Below are 14,257 nucleotides of genomic sequence, written 5' to 3' on the forward strand. Positions count from 1 at the left end.
TGCATTAATTCATTGGCTGTGTATCCCTGATGTCAGAGGTATTGGTCAAAATAATTTGACTACTCTGTAGAGCAGAATCTGACCACATAAAGCCTGTTTGAAAATACAAGAAAAATGGACATTTATATACTGAGTGAGTTCAATATTAACATCAATTTAAGAAAATAATGTATTAAAAAATGCAACAGGTTCAAAGCTAGTATATAGTCAATTATATACTGGCATGTAACTGGTTGTTTATTTATTATTTATTTATTTTAAAATTTAAACCTTACCTAATACTGAGGCGGTTTCCAATAAAAACATAATATATGATACAAACAAGACAAAATACAGAAAACTGTCTCTTTAATTACCAAATGTGGCAGGATAGAGAGATGGCCAAGAATCATATCTCCTCCCATTTCCCCATACATATGATGATAACTCAGAGCCGGAACTGGGAACCAGTAGCCAGGCGACAGGCCCAACCTGCGGCAGGGGATGTGGGGACAGAAAGTTCCCCAGCAACTGGAGGCAAGCCAAGCACAGAGGATGGGCAGGAGCTTTGTGGAGCACCTGCAGAGGAAGAGAAGACAGCAGGCATCATGGGGGAAGCCAACCAGCCAGAGGAGCAGTAGCACCTTGTCCTCCCCCGAGTTCATGGATCAAAGCAGGGAGCCAGATGAGGCCAGTCTAAGCAGAAGGAAATCTAGTGATACAAGCATCAGCTTATCTACCTGGCCCAGAAGTTGTCCCTGGCTTAATACAGGCAGCAGAAACTGGAGCACTTTTGCCAGATGGTAGAAGCCCAGAGTCAACAAAATGATCTGCAATAGCAGCTCTTCTAGGTAACTGAGCAGATGGGGGTAGTGATCACATGTTGCACCAGAAGCTGGGATTATGCACAAATGTGAAAGACCTTACTGCAATTGTGGAGGCCACCTAGCTCCCTCCACTTCTAGCACTGCAGCAACTGCTAAGAGCCATTCCCCTGCCCAATGAAGCTGGGCAGGGCTGGGGCTGATTATGGGGCCTGCACCATGTCATCCATCAGCAGGGGACATCAAATGGCCTGATTTCAGCAGGGCAGCTCACTCTGCAGCAGCAGCAGCAGGCTACTGTGGGACCAGTAGAATCAAAGCAAAAAGGTCTCAAACAAAATATTACCCACAATGTTCAATCAAACATGAGAAAAAAAAAGGAGGGGTAATAATCATCCAAATAATATAAACTATTACCATTTATCAAATGTGAACTCCAAAAAAACTGCTCTCTTCAATATAACAACCAAAGTATGAATGTAATAATAAAGGAGGAAGAGGACATCATAATGGAACATGGATCAAATCATAGAATCTCTTATGACTCAAGCCATTCCAGATCCCCATCCTGCCAAGCAGGTTTTAATCATATGTCCAAATCCTCCAACCACCTACAGGTGAGATAAATGTGTGAAAACTCGTAATAAAATTATTACCGAAGCACTGGCACTTATCTTAATGGTCTTCTCAGACTCCAGTGCTAACTAAATTATAATCTCCTGCTGCATCTTTTGGAAAGATAATTTTGGAAAATCATCTGCAGTAACATACCAAGATTACTTTATTCCATACACACTGTAATAGTATGTTGCTTCCTGAATCAAGCATTTTCCTTAATATTGGACAATTAATTTCCAATTCTGTCTTGGAGACCAAATGTCAATTAGGATACCAAATATGCATTTTACTTTGCTCCATTCTTATGAATGGTTTCATATTTTGAGCACCTTCCAACATCAGACAGATGGAATATCAGTTTAATTTGTACTTTAAATGATGGGCCATCTCATGAGTGTAGCACACATCTGCTACTGGTCATTGGGAATGATGCTAATAATGTACCCACGTTGTGATTATTGAAACAAGTTTCTGGCCTAAGAACCAAGTATTCTCTTGTCAGTTAGTAGAAGAAAGTTACAGAAGTTGGCAATGCTTACATGGAAAAATGACCACAATCCATTCTGCAAAAATAGGGGTCCTTTTACTAAGGTGCGCTAACAGATTAGCGCATGCTAAATGCTAAGGTGCCCATAGAATATTATGGGTGCCTTAGCATTTAACGTGTGCTAAATCGGTTAGTGCGCCTTAGTAAAGGACCACATAATTAATAGTGTGTTTTCATTTATAGCACTGGACACTGTTTTATGTTTTAATTAGGTTGAGCAGGTCAACTAGAAGGGAGATTTTTTGGCCAGTCATGGTTTTACAATTACTTCCCAAAGGAGTGTAGTATTTGTAGTCCATGAGTTTATACATTTAAATCAGTGCTTTAGGTCCCATAATGCACCAGGATGAGGTTGGCAGAAATTCAGGACTGGTCAAAAAATCTCCCTTCTGGAATGAGTAACCTGTGTCACCCTAGTTTTAATGTACAAAGCACCATTTGCAAAGTTTACTGTAGTCAAAAAGAATTGCATTTTCTGTAATTTTCTGCATGCAAACAGTATTGAGGATACTGCTTTTATGAGCAGGAAACTTTGGTACCCGTTTGCCTACTGGCTCCAGTAGGTCCAAAAGTCCATTGGGTCATCACTGTGTTTGAGCCACTAACCATCCAATGATATCACTTCTTTTCCAGTAGTAAAGTAAACCGGAACAACTATGGGGAGCAGGAATGTCTCTGAAAATAGTGTAGCCAAAGTGTGTGTGTGTGTGTGTGGGTTGATGGGTAGAGTGTTCCTTTACATCAGTGGCCTCAAACTCAAACCCTTTGCAGGGCCACATTTTGGATTTATAGGTATTTGGAGGGCATCAGAAAAAAATAGTTAATGTCTTATTAAAGAAATGACAATTTTGCATGAGGTAAAACTCTTTATAGTTTATAAATCTTTCCTTTTGCCTAAGTCTTAATAATATAATTTATAGCTAAAGAGACATATGATCAAGAAACTGTTTTATTTTACTTTTGTGATTATGATAAACATACCGAGGGCCTCAAAATAGTACCTGGCGGGCCGCATGTGGCCCCCGGGCCGCACGTTTGAGACCACTGCTTTACATTGTATGGACTAGGTTCCAATTCCTATAATTAATGGCAAAGCTGTACAACTTTATATACCTAACTTGAATGTCAGTTAGGTAGGGTGAATTTTTGTTTAACTTTATTGAAATGTCAAATATTTACAATTATATACTTGCTATTTTCTCTGTAAAGTCTTGAATAGTGTCTCCCCTCTTCTTTAGGGTGAGTGAATTTCAGTTCAGTCCAAGACTCTTTAGAACCATCTATCCCGGAAGAGGAGATTTCTCCCTCCCCTTCTGAGATTTTCCCCAGTCCTGAGGGTCTCTTATATGGCTTCAGAGTCTTTTTCCTCTGCACCTAAGCACATACTGTATGTAAATCAGGTGGTTTCAATACAAATTAGTTCACTCTCTCCTTCTGGGGTTTCTTTTATCAGCAGTCACCCCAACAGGAAGGATAAGGGATATTTGGGATCTGCCACCACTCTCCTAATCTTTTTCCACTGATTGGAACCTTCCCAACAGGACTGAAGTTTCCCCATTCATAGTCCTCCTCCTAGGGATAGCTCCAAAAAGGGGACAAGGCGATTCCTGGTTCCTGGGACAAGATGTAAATCCTCTCACAGTTAGGCATGAGTAGTTCATGGGGAAAATACTGAAAGGTCACTTGGACACACAAAGTCAGAGGCGTGAAGAAAGTACAAGAGGTTTATTCACAGCATGCCGGACTCTAGTGCAGTTAACAGCCTGCCTACTAGAGTGTCAGAAACAGGAAATACACGGACTTTTATGCCCTTTTCGCAAACTAATATATGCAAAAACTACAATTTTCATTTGTTACTTCTATAACTTTCTACAATTATTATTGGTCCTAAGCCAGCACTTATGATAGGTTCAGGGATACAACTTATAGTCCTATAGGAAACTAGCTCATTTCTCTGCTTATCTAAATCTTACAGGTCTAAATGTTACATGTACAGAAGGGCAGGGCACATCATAGTTCAAACTCTTATCTATTCAGCTTACAATGTGGTAAGGCAGGGACATACATTTCAGGCAGATGAAGTCAATAGATTATACACTGTTTTCAGCTATGTAGGCATCAAGGGCAGGAGGGCCTGGGATCCCTCCTGCCCGTAATGTAGTGCGGGGTGGGGGTAGGGGGTCGCAGTGGCCAGGAGGGTTTGGGCTCCCTCCTGGCCCGATATTGTCGGGGAGTTGGGGAGTCAGCGGGGCAAGAGGTTGCTTGGGCTCCCTTTTGCCCCGATCGTATCGGGGAGTCAGGGAGGCAAGAGGGCTTGATGTCAGAGAAAGGGGAAGCAGTGCAGGGCTCACAGAAGGGCCGGGACCGCCAAGAGGAAGCAGCAGGACACCGGTAGGAACTTCTACATGATGGGGGGGGGTCGGGAGGCTGTGGGGGTGCGAGCGGTCCTTCAGGGTGGGGGTGCAGGTGCGGGTGAGAGTGCTTGCGAGCGGTCCTTCAGGGTGGGGGTGCGAGCGGTCCTGCGGGGGGGTGAATGGACATCGGGGGTGGAGGCATCAGGCTTTCAGGGTGGGGACAGGACTTCAAAGGGGAGAGGAGAGTCGGGGCGGGCAAAAGGAGAGTCGGGGCGTGCGGAAGGAGAGTCGGGCAGCATGCGCGGTATACGGGTGTGCGCGGTATATAAAAAATTCTGTACATAAATTTGTGTTTTTCGCGCGCTATACCCATGTGTGCATTTTACACGGGTGCGCGTTATTTATGTGAAAATACGGTACTTCATTTCAAATAATCATGAAGAGGAAAAAAATGAACTGGAACTTATCCCACATGAAGGTAGGTATGTAGAGCAAGTGTCGCATCGACGCGGTGCCCAGCATTTCGCTGGAAACGGCTGCTTCAGGATGTGCTGGCTCTCAACCACTTGTAACTCCTCTGCTTCTGAGTGGCTTCCCAAATATCAGGCAGCCATGGACTGGCAAGCATTTCTGCAAAGTTGTTATCTTCATTTTTTGCGGCACACTTTATGCTTTATTTACCATGGACCCCTGATGAAGGTGTTTGTCCGAAACACGGACCGTGTTGGGTCCCTTGGTTGGTAATTAGGTTTTTATATTACTGCATTTTATTTTGGGATAATAAATTTTTGTTTGCATCGTGTACATTGTCTGCAGTTTTTGTTTGTTTTCTTGTACTTTTTGTTGGCATTAAAAACTAAATAAAGTTTTTTAAAAAAAGCCCTCAAAATTTTCATTTCAATATAAAGTGGCTATTTCTCCATGCGTTAACAACTCCAGGAAAGAACCTCCTCCTTTGCTTAAGGGATCCTACCTCAGGATTTTGAGCCTAAACCATCCATCTGTGTTCTGTATTGGTCACAATGAGTCTTGTCCAGACTTCCCTTCTCCCTGCAGTCTGCTATCTGGGGGGAATTTTTCTAATCAGGGTGTAGATCCAAAAGCAATGCCCTCTTTAAAACTGCCTCACCTATAAATGAACTGTCTGACCTCACACTCATGCTCCAGCAATCTAGGATCCATCACAGACTAGAAGAGTTTTCTATTTACTTAACTGTCTCTAACCCATGGATGACACCAAGACTTCATCTAACTGCTTTACAATGTCATCCTCCACCAGTTGCTGAAAATTAAAAGAAAAGTTTCCAAGTTTATTATTTCTTTGATATGCCATCCATCAAAATTTATCTAGAAGGTTTACAATCAATAAAAATATTTAAAAACTGCTAATCAAAGACAATGCTTAGCTTCTAATGTGTAAATCAGTGTGTCGCAAACTTTTTAAGGTGCGGCACACTAATCTCGCGGCCGCAGCTGGAGGGCACCCAGAAATGCATGGATGTCAACATGATGAAGTCACACGCATATATGATGTCATCACTTCAATATTCACGGCATCTACAGATGTCCTCCAGCTGTGGCCCTAAGCCTCCTATTACCATCAAGGGCGGGGAGAAGGGTGCTACAGAAGGAAAGGTGAGGAGAAGGAGCAGAGGAACCACTTAGTAAGAGAGGTGCAGGCACCAACTGAATAACTATAGGACGTGCCTCGCGCCAAGAGAGACAGATCCTGTAACCAGTCAGCTGGTGCCAGTGCCTCTCCTCCTTGCCGACATCTTAGGGCACACCTGGAATCGGTCGAGGCACACTAGTGTGTCGCAGCACACAGTTTGCGATACACTGGTGTGGATGCTTCTAGTTTTGGCACCATTTCTCAGGCTATTCTGTTATCTGATTTAGATGATTGAAATTCAGGTATAAAAGCCATATAATAGCTGGCATTTTAAAAAAAATTTCCAGATATCTCTTATCTAGTGTGAATTAACATACATTTGCTTCCAGTATTAGTTTTAGAAAGTCTTTAGCTGTACAGATATAGTTGGGTGGTATATAACTCATCTAATATAATAAAATGCTAAGCGCGCATGCGCACTCTTAGCCCGTACTTCCCTGATCTGTCGCGCTGTGCCGGCAAAAGTGCGCATGCGCACTTACTACGTCACCAGGACTCCAGCCGGGACTGCAGGCAGCCGCCGATCGCCTCCACGAGCGAAGTACAAGAAAGTGAGGGTCCATCAGAGCTACTAAGAAGATCACGTGCCGCAACCCCGTTCCACTCTCGCGCGTGCACTCGGTGCCGCCACAGCTCCAGCTCTTTCCCGCCCTCCAGACTTGCCGTGGGGGGCTGCAACGATGAACACCTCCGGCCGGCCCCGGGGCCTTCCTTCAGTCCCGTCAGGGCCCACCTTCGCCGATGCAACTTCCTATTTCCGCGGGGGCTAGGCGCCACCGACTCGCACCCGGCATGGGTGGACGGACACAATGTAAGCGATGCGGGAGGGAAGAGGAAGCTGGTGAGATAACGGGCCCGTGGGGGAGGGGCTAGAGAGGTGATACAGCAGCTACGGAAGGGAAGGGAGACTTTGCCATTTGGAAGGAGGATAACGGGCCTGAAGGGAAGGGGCTAGATAAATACAGGACCCATGAACGGGAAAAGAGATAATGGGCGACAGTGGACCTGAGTGACCAGGCCGAATCATAACTGGCAACCATATTCTATCAAATTTTGCTTGGCTACTGCACAGGGAAGTGGGGGGAATAGAAATGCTGCTGCATAGGAGAGACACAGATAGAAAGACAGACAGCAGGAGGGAGAGAGACAGAAAGAAAGAAAGACAGACAGACATATTCTAGAACCCGTTAATGTAACGGGCTTAAAGACTAGTATTTAATAAAGGAATTGTAATTGGCAGCTCATATGATTTTTAAGAAATGGAGATTCGATCATGTTTCACCTCTTTTGAGAGAATTGCACTGGCTTTCACTGTGTACGAGAACAGATTTTAAAATTTCTTGTCCGGGTTTTTTAATTCTTTTTCTGTGGAGATTTATCAGAAGAGTTTTTGGCATCAGTGTGCTTTTCTGTTGGAAAGCTCCCTTAACTTGGAATGTTTTCCCTGAGGCTATTAGATTCAATAATTCATATTCTGCTTTTAGAAGAAATTTGAAACCCTTTTATTCTAGGGATAATTACTGTGATGCATAGCTCTTTTCTATTTAGAGTATATACTTCTTTTGTTTATTATTAAGCTATAATTTTGTACTGATCTTTTTTCTAAACCACTTCAGGAAATTATTACGGAAAAAAGTGATACAAGTATAAGATCGATGAACAGAATTGGAATGCAGTAAGCTAAGGAAGATCTACAGTCTAGCCCTCTCGTATTGAGTTTCTTTCTCTGCTGGTTGCTACCACTTTGGATAGATGAGATGATTATGACCTGACCTGACTTGATTTGATTCTGACAATTGAAACCATGATCCATTTTTGTTTTAGACAAAGTTTATATTTATTCTAGACCAATTTCCCCATTCCCATTATAATATGGGAAAGACCGCTGACGTTCACATTTCATTACAGGTCTGATCCATCAGTAACATTCTTACAATTCTACTCTTTTTCCTATTTTCTTACCACTCAAAATGAAATGAACCTGAATTAGGCAATCAATTTAGTAATTTTAATTTAAAATGATAATTAATGCAATTTTTTTTTATTCCCCCTATGCTCTACGTCCCATTAGCCTCTGCTCTGCTTCAGCAGCTCTGTTATACTCAAATCCACGAGTATTAAACATAAATTACCATGTGTTGAGGGATTTTAAATACCGATGGTAAAAACACCAATTATATCTAGGGCAATAGAGACCCCCCCCCCCCCCCCCCCCGATCAAGTTGTCTAAAAGTTATAAGGAAGGGATAGTTTGAGGATACTCATCTTTCCATTTCCACTAAGAATAGTTTATATTTAAATCTCTTTTATTAAACAGTGACAACAGCAGGTACAGATTAATGTTATCTACATAATCTATAGAAAAAAAAAGGAATTTAAAATCTCTATTTGAAATTATAAACACAATTAGTACTTCCAGCTAATATGTAGCCTAATGGTTAGTATAGTAGACTGAGATCCTGGGGAACTGGATTTGATTACCATGGCAACTACTTGTGAACTTAGGCAAGACACTTAACCCTCTATTGCCCTGGGGACAAAAAAAAAAAAAAAACTTACACTAGAGGCTCCTTTTACTAAGGTGCGCTAGCGTTTTTAGCGCGCTCTGCATTGCCACGTGCACTAACCCCGCGCTACGCACCAAGAACTAATGCCAGCTCATTGCTGGCATTAGCATCTAGCACGCACGGCAATGCAGCGTGCGCTAAGTGCGCACTAAAACCGCTAGCGCAGCTTAGGAAAAGGAGCCCTAGGTTTTACTAAATGGCGCTAGAGGTTTTTAGCGCAAGCCATTGAGGTAAATGCTCCAACGCTCATAGGAATTCTATGAGCGTTGGAGCATTTACTTTGTCGGCCTGCTCTATACACCTCTAGTACAGTTTAGTAAAAGGAGTCATTAGATTGTGGGCCTACTAGGGACCGAGAAAGTATCTTTTATACATCTAATAGTGCTATAGAAATAATAATAATAATTATAAGTAGTAGTGCTATTGAGTTATTGCTGTTTTATGAGCAATTAGAAGTAAATTGTCACACATGCATCCAAGATATAGTATGCCTATATCACTCAGTAACATTAAGATGCCATTAAGGGGGACTACTGTTAAAATGGCACAAAATAAAACAGGGGAAACAAAACCACAAACACAAAAGCACAGAACCAAAGTGGAATTGTCCCAATCAGAATGGTGCACATTCTGCGACCATGCTGATTTTCACTGCTTTACGACTTGAACCAGCCGCATTTAGAGGGTGCGTGTATCTCTATACACTGTACGTCTTTTCAACACACCCGTTGAAGACTCACAAGACTCCTGAGGCAGGCCGGTTAGGCTGAAACATGTGCATGTCGGGTCATTGAGTCATTGGATTAATTTATGTGGCTTTGGATGAATAAAGGCAATTGGATTTATCAGATGAGGTGAAGGACATTTTTGTTTGGTGCGCACCATTCTGATTGGGACAATTCCACTTTGGTTCTGTGCTACTGTTAAAATGGGCCATTTTACAGTTATTAGAAACTAGGTACAATGGCATGAAGTTTCTAAAAGATTTTCCAAATTGTATACACAGTTGAAAATGGTCAACAGCAGTATGCATATTTTCCATAAACACAAAATTGGAAAAATCTTATCTTGCACCTGATTCTAATGTATTAAATATTGAGTAGTAGGGATGAAAACAGTGGTGTTTGGGAAAAATCATGGCACAATCACAAATGACAGATTAGGCTCTTACCTCATTAATCTGGGTTCTGTAAGAATACAAAGAAGTCCGTACTGTAGCTGTTGATTCCTATTTCACACAAAGAGCAAAAGGATATCTCTTTAAGAACTTGGAACTCCTCCCCTTCTGCAATAGAGCATAGCACCATCCTCAGTTCGTACAAGCAATTAAATTCAACTGAAACATAATAAAAGAGAAGGAGAGGCATGGGGAGCTACCCTGGCAATAAACATATTCTGCTCTGCTCTGAAACTTAGAAAAATGAAAAAATGATTAATAAAACATTTAACGAGTAAACGGAGAATAAACCATCCACATGATAACTCAGAGCTAATCTACTAAAAATAACAAGCAGGGGCTATAGGACCCTCCCAAGAGGAAAGAGAAAGGGAAACCCTCAGTACCTGAAACACATGCTTTCTTATTCTTAGGTATACGTAGTAAAAGAGATCCTGAGATGGACATTGGCAATGTCTGAGGCAGAAACCAGGCAAATCAGAACAAATCCATAGATGGAGGGGAGTATGCACTCCTGTGTATCCTAACAGAACCCAGAGTAATGAGGTAAGAACCTAATCTGTCTTTCTGTTGTGGATATTGTGAGACAGAATCCTGGCTAGGCCTAGTTGCCCCTCTGAATCCCTGTCCCAGAGTTTGAATGAAGGCAGTGGGAGGAAGAGATGCTGTGGCATGGGGGGAGGGGAGGGAAGGAGATAGAGATACCACTCCATGATGTGGAGTGGGAAGGAAAGAAGGAAAGGAGAAGAGAAAGAGAGAGATGCCAAAGCATAGGGGAGTGGGTGGAGACAGAAAAATGGAGAGGGGGTGAAGCTGAAATGAATCATGTGCAAAGGAGAGTAGGGACCCCAGGTATACAGTTTATTGAAGGGACAGAGAAAGAGGGAAGGTGCCATATGGAAGAGAGAGAGGGCAGAAGCTGGGTGGAAGGGGCAAAGAGAGGGCAGATGTTGCATGGAAGGGAGAGAGGACAAGCGCTGTATAGAAAGAAGAGAGCAAAGAGAAGATGATTAAAGCAGAAATTACAAAAGGTAGAAAGATTTTTTTGTTGCTTTACTTAGAATCAAGTAGTATTGTAACTGTATTGATAAAAGTTTCAAATAGGAAATGGAAATAAGGCAATTTTTTGGTCTAAACCCCTTTCCTCAGGACAGGATAGCATAACAGCAATTCTGAAGAAAGATTTGGCCTCTGAAAGCTAATTGAAAATTGGATTAGTCCAATAAAATGGTATTTTCTTATTTCTCATTATTTGTTTTATTTTTATTTGTTAATTTGTAAAGTGGTGATTTTTATGTAACAGTTTTTTCAAAATTTACATCTACTGTCTTTATATTTTGCACAGTATTAAGTGACATGTGTCACTATTTTTGTGGTGTTATGGTTTTGCATTATATGCAGAATCTGGTTTCTTGGCGGTTCAGTTTAACTTTTGTTTACATATTTCTATTTTTAGTTTGCGATTATTCCATATTGGGCGAGGATGTATCTCTGTTCTGTATGTATGAAAAGAACGTGGAGGGGCATAATCAAAAAAACCATCTAAGTCCCTCTTTGCCCTAAAGCCTTAAACGTTGAAAGCAGAAGCAGGGAAAGTGTCCATAACCAAAACAAACGTCCTTGTTTTGGTTATGGCCTGCCTCTACTAAACGCCCAGATCACCACTACGTCTACAAGTACACCCCTACAACGTCTACACTTTTTGCCCATAATGAACCAAAAAATCGCCTAAGCCCCAAACGTCCAACACAAGGGCTTTTAGGCGAAGGAGGAGCCAGTCCTTCGCCTAAAAGCTGGATTCTGTAACCGTTGTCTATCAAAAACAACACCGGTTACATAATCCCCCCCCACACACAATGATCCAGACAGGAGGGTGCCCAAGCCCTCCTGCACTGTCGAACCGCGACCCCCCGACGATATCGGGGCAAGAAGGAGTCCAAGCCCTCTTGTCCCGGCGATCGTGCCCCCCCCCGACTTGATGTGGCCAGGAGGGAGCCCAAGCCCTCCTGGCCCCGGCAACCCCCCCCCGACTCGATATGGCCAGGAGGGAGCCCAAGCCTGGTGACCCCCTACCCTTAACCCCCACTACAATACGGGCAGGAGGGATCCCAGGCCCTCCTGCCCTTGATACTACCCTCTCCCCCCAACGACCGGGTTGTGCCCATGTGCCTAAGGCCCCGCCCACAGGAGGAGCCTAAGGCTCCTGAGCCTATTCTGATTGTGGGTAGGGTTTCTGCCGCCTGGGCCAATCCGGCCCCATTCTGCATCCGGCTGGCCTGACGGACGGGTGGGCTTGACACCTGTCCGTCTGGCCAAAGTTAAAGGTACGGGGAAGGGGTGGGGGTGTCGTGGGGTCGGCCGGGGGGTCACGGGTCGGCAGGGGGACCAATCGGGGGTTTTGGGGGGGGTGGTCATTGGGAGGAGGGGGGTTGTGTCGAGGTAGTTCGGGTAGAGGGATGATTGCATCGCGGTAGGAGAGATGAGGCATCTCTCTTGCCGCGATGGTTGCGGTGGGTAGGTTGCCGGGCCACTGAACTGATCGCACCAGCGGCCATCAGCTCAGCGGCCCCTTTTTCGGCACTTAGACCTGGTTTGACTTCGTCTAAGTCAAAAAGGTATACGTGCCGACTAGGCAACCTGTCAAATGTTTTGGTTATATGTGTTGCACGCCTAGGTGTAGGTCGGCCCACCTCCCTCCCACCACCCACCCTTTCCCCTCCTCTAAACACACCTATTTTCTCTCTGTTCGTCTAGAGGCAGGGGAAAAGCCTAAGCTGGTTTTAGATAAGTCTAAAAACCAGCTTTGTTTATGGGTACTTGGATGATCAGGCTTTTTGATTGTCCAAGTAGCCATTTAGGACACTTTTTAGACGTTTTTTTTTTTTATTATGAACCCCATAGTTTTCAGTTGGCATTGACTGCAGGATCAATTGACTGTGCGGGATCTGGCTTGTTTAGTTTTACAATGTATGTGTTGGTGTTCTAGTACTCACTGCAGTGTTTAAGAAGCTGCCTTTTCATAGGTACACTCTTGTGTGATTTGTGAATTGTTACTAAAAATTCTATTTTTTATATAGATGGGGGGGGTGTCAAAAAGTGATGGGCCCCGGGTGTCGCATATGCTAGGTACGCCACTGCTTCTGGCCTCACCCTCTGGCCTATCAAGAACAGTACATTTATTTTATTTATAAATTTTTATTGATTTTCCAAACTTCAATAGTGTGATACACAAAAATATCACATATAATGAGTCAATAACGCACATTTAACTTACAAATATACATAACCAACCATTTCTTCCCACCTACCCACCCACCAATTATTCAATAAAACACAAAAGCATAGATTTTCCCAATAACCAAAAAAAAAAAAGAACAGTGCATTTAAACAAATGTTTTCCTCTTGAAAAGCGCACTCTCTGGCTCTGGCTGAAGCTCTGTTAGGTAGAACCGAATCCCCAACAGGCTGTGAGGTGATAGGCCCATACACCACTGATATTGCCACCCTCCCAAAAGACAGGCACAGTTTTTAACTTCTCACCCCCCTAAGCACAACACAGAGCAATGCACAAGCTGCTCCAAAACCAAAATTAAACCAAAAATGCAGCTCCTGCTTTACAGTTCTTTTAGGTGGCTGGCCACACCCCACAATGTCCCTAGCAGAAATATTCAAGCAGGTTTGGGGGGAAAAACATAAAAAAAATGAAAATTCTAGTGAAAGGAAAAATAAACTGTTTGGCTTAACAGCCTACTCACAGTCCCTCTGTTGTTCACTAAAGTCAGGCACAGCATAGACCTCTTGACTCTGGACTTCTGTAACTGGCTTAGTGTGGCTTTCAGTAAGCTCCTCCATCTCCCAAGTCAACAGGGTCTGCGGGGGAACTGCCTTGTGCTGGTTCTGGTTCAGCTGGAAGGACTGGCCTCCTTCCCAGCTTACATTCAGCTGTCTGTTCCAGACATTTGCCTCTCTCTCTGTCTGGCAAGGAAAGCTCAGGAAATGGAAGCCTCACATCCAGCCACACCCCCTCCTAGCAGCGACAGGCAAGAACTTAAAGGGCCATGCACCCTGAATGTTAGCCTGAGTTCTAGGCATTCTTAAAGGGGCAGGCTCCTCTCTAAAGCTGTGCACAGGCTCTTCAGGATGTTTACTAGACCGGATAAAAGAGTTTTTAATGGGGCTTACAGGATCTTCCTCCCTGTTTCTAGTAGGGCTAGCAGGATTCCTGTCACATTATATGGGAATCCATACTATAGCTGATGTACCAAAACAGTACCATATGGCTAGGGAGGGACAGATGAGCTTGCCCACAGAACTGAGGACCCAAAGGCGGCATCCTCTCGAGCTACCACATCCACTCTGTATAACTTTGTAAAGGTGTGCAGGGTAGCCCAAATAGCAGCTCTGCAGATTTTATCAGATGAAACAGCATGAGATTATGCTCATGTCACGTGCTTCCAGAGTACTAGACCAGGGGTAGGGCACTCCAGTCCTCGAGAGCCGTATTCCAGTCGGGTTTTCA

General features: G+C 43.5%; 1 long non-coding RNA gene across 1 annotated transcript; it reads right to left on the bottom strand.

Moving 5' to 3' along the window:
- Positions 1–368: 368 nt before the first annotated feature.
- Positions 369–13,675, bottom strand: LOC117355051. Its single transcript, XR_004538265.1, has 3 exons — positions 13,494–13,675; positions 9,733–9,846; positions 369–558 (listed from the first exon to the last, which is right to left on the bottom strand). It is a non-coding gene; the product is annotated as an uncharacterized LOC117355051 (long non-coding RNA).
- Between the last annotated feature and the right edge of the window lie 582 nt (positions 13,676–14,257).

This window comes from Geotrypetes seraphini, chromosome 2 (genome assembly GCF_902459505.1).
Source record: "Geotrypetes seraphini chromosome 2, aGeoSer1.1, whole genome shotgun sequence".
NCBI lineage: Eukaryota > Metazoa > Chordata > Amphibia > Gymnophiona > Dermophiidae > Geotrypetes > Geotrypetes seraphini.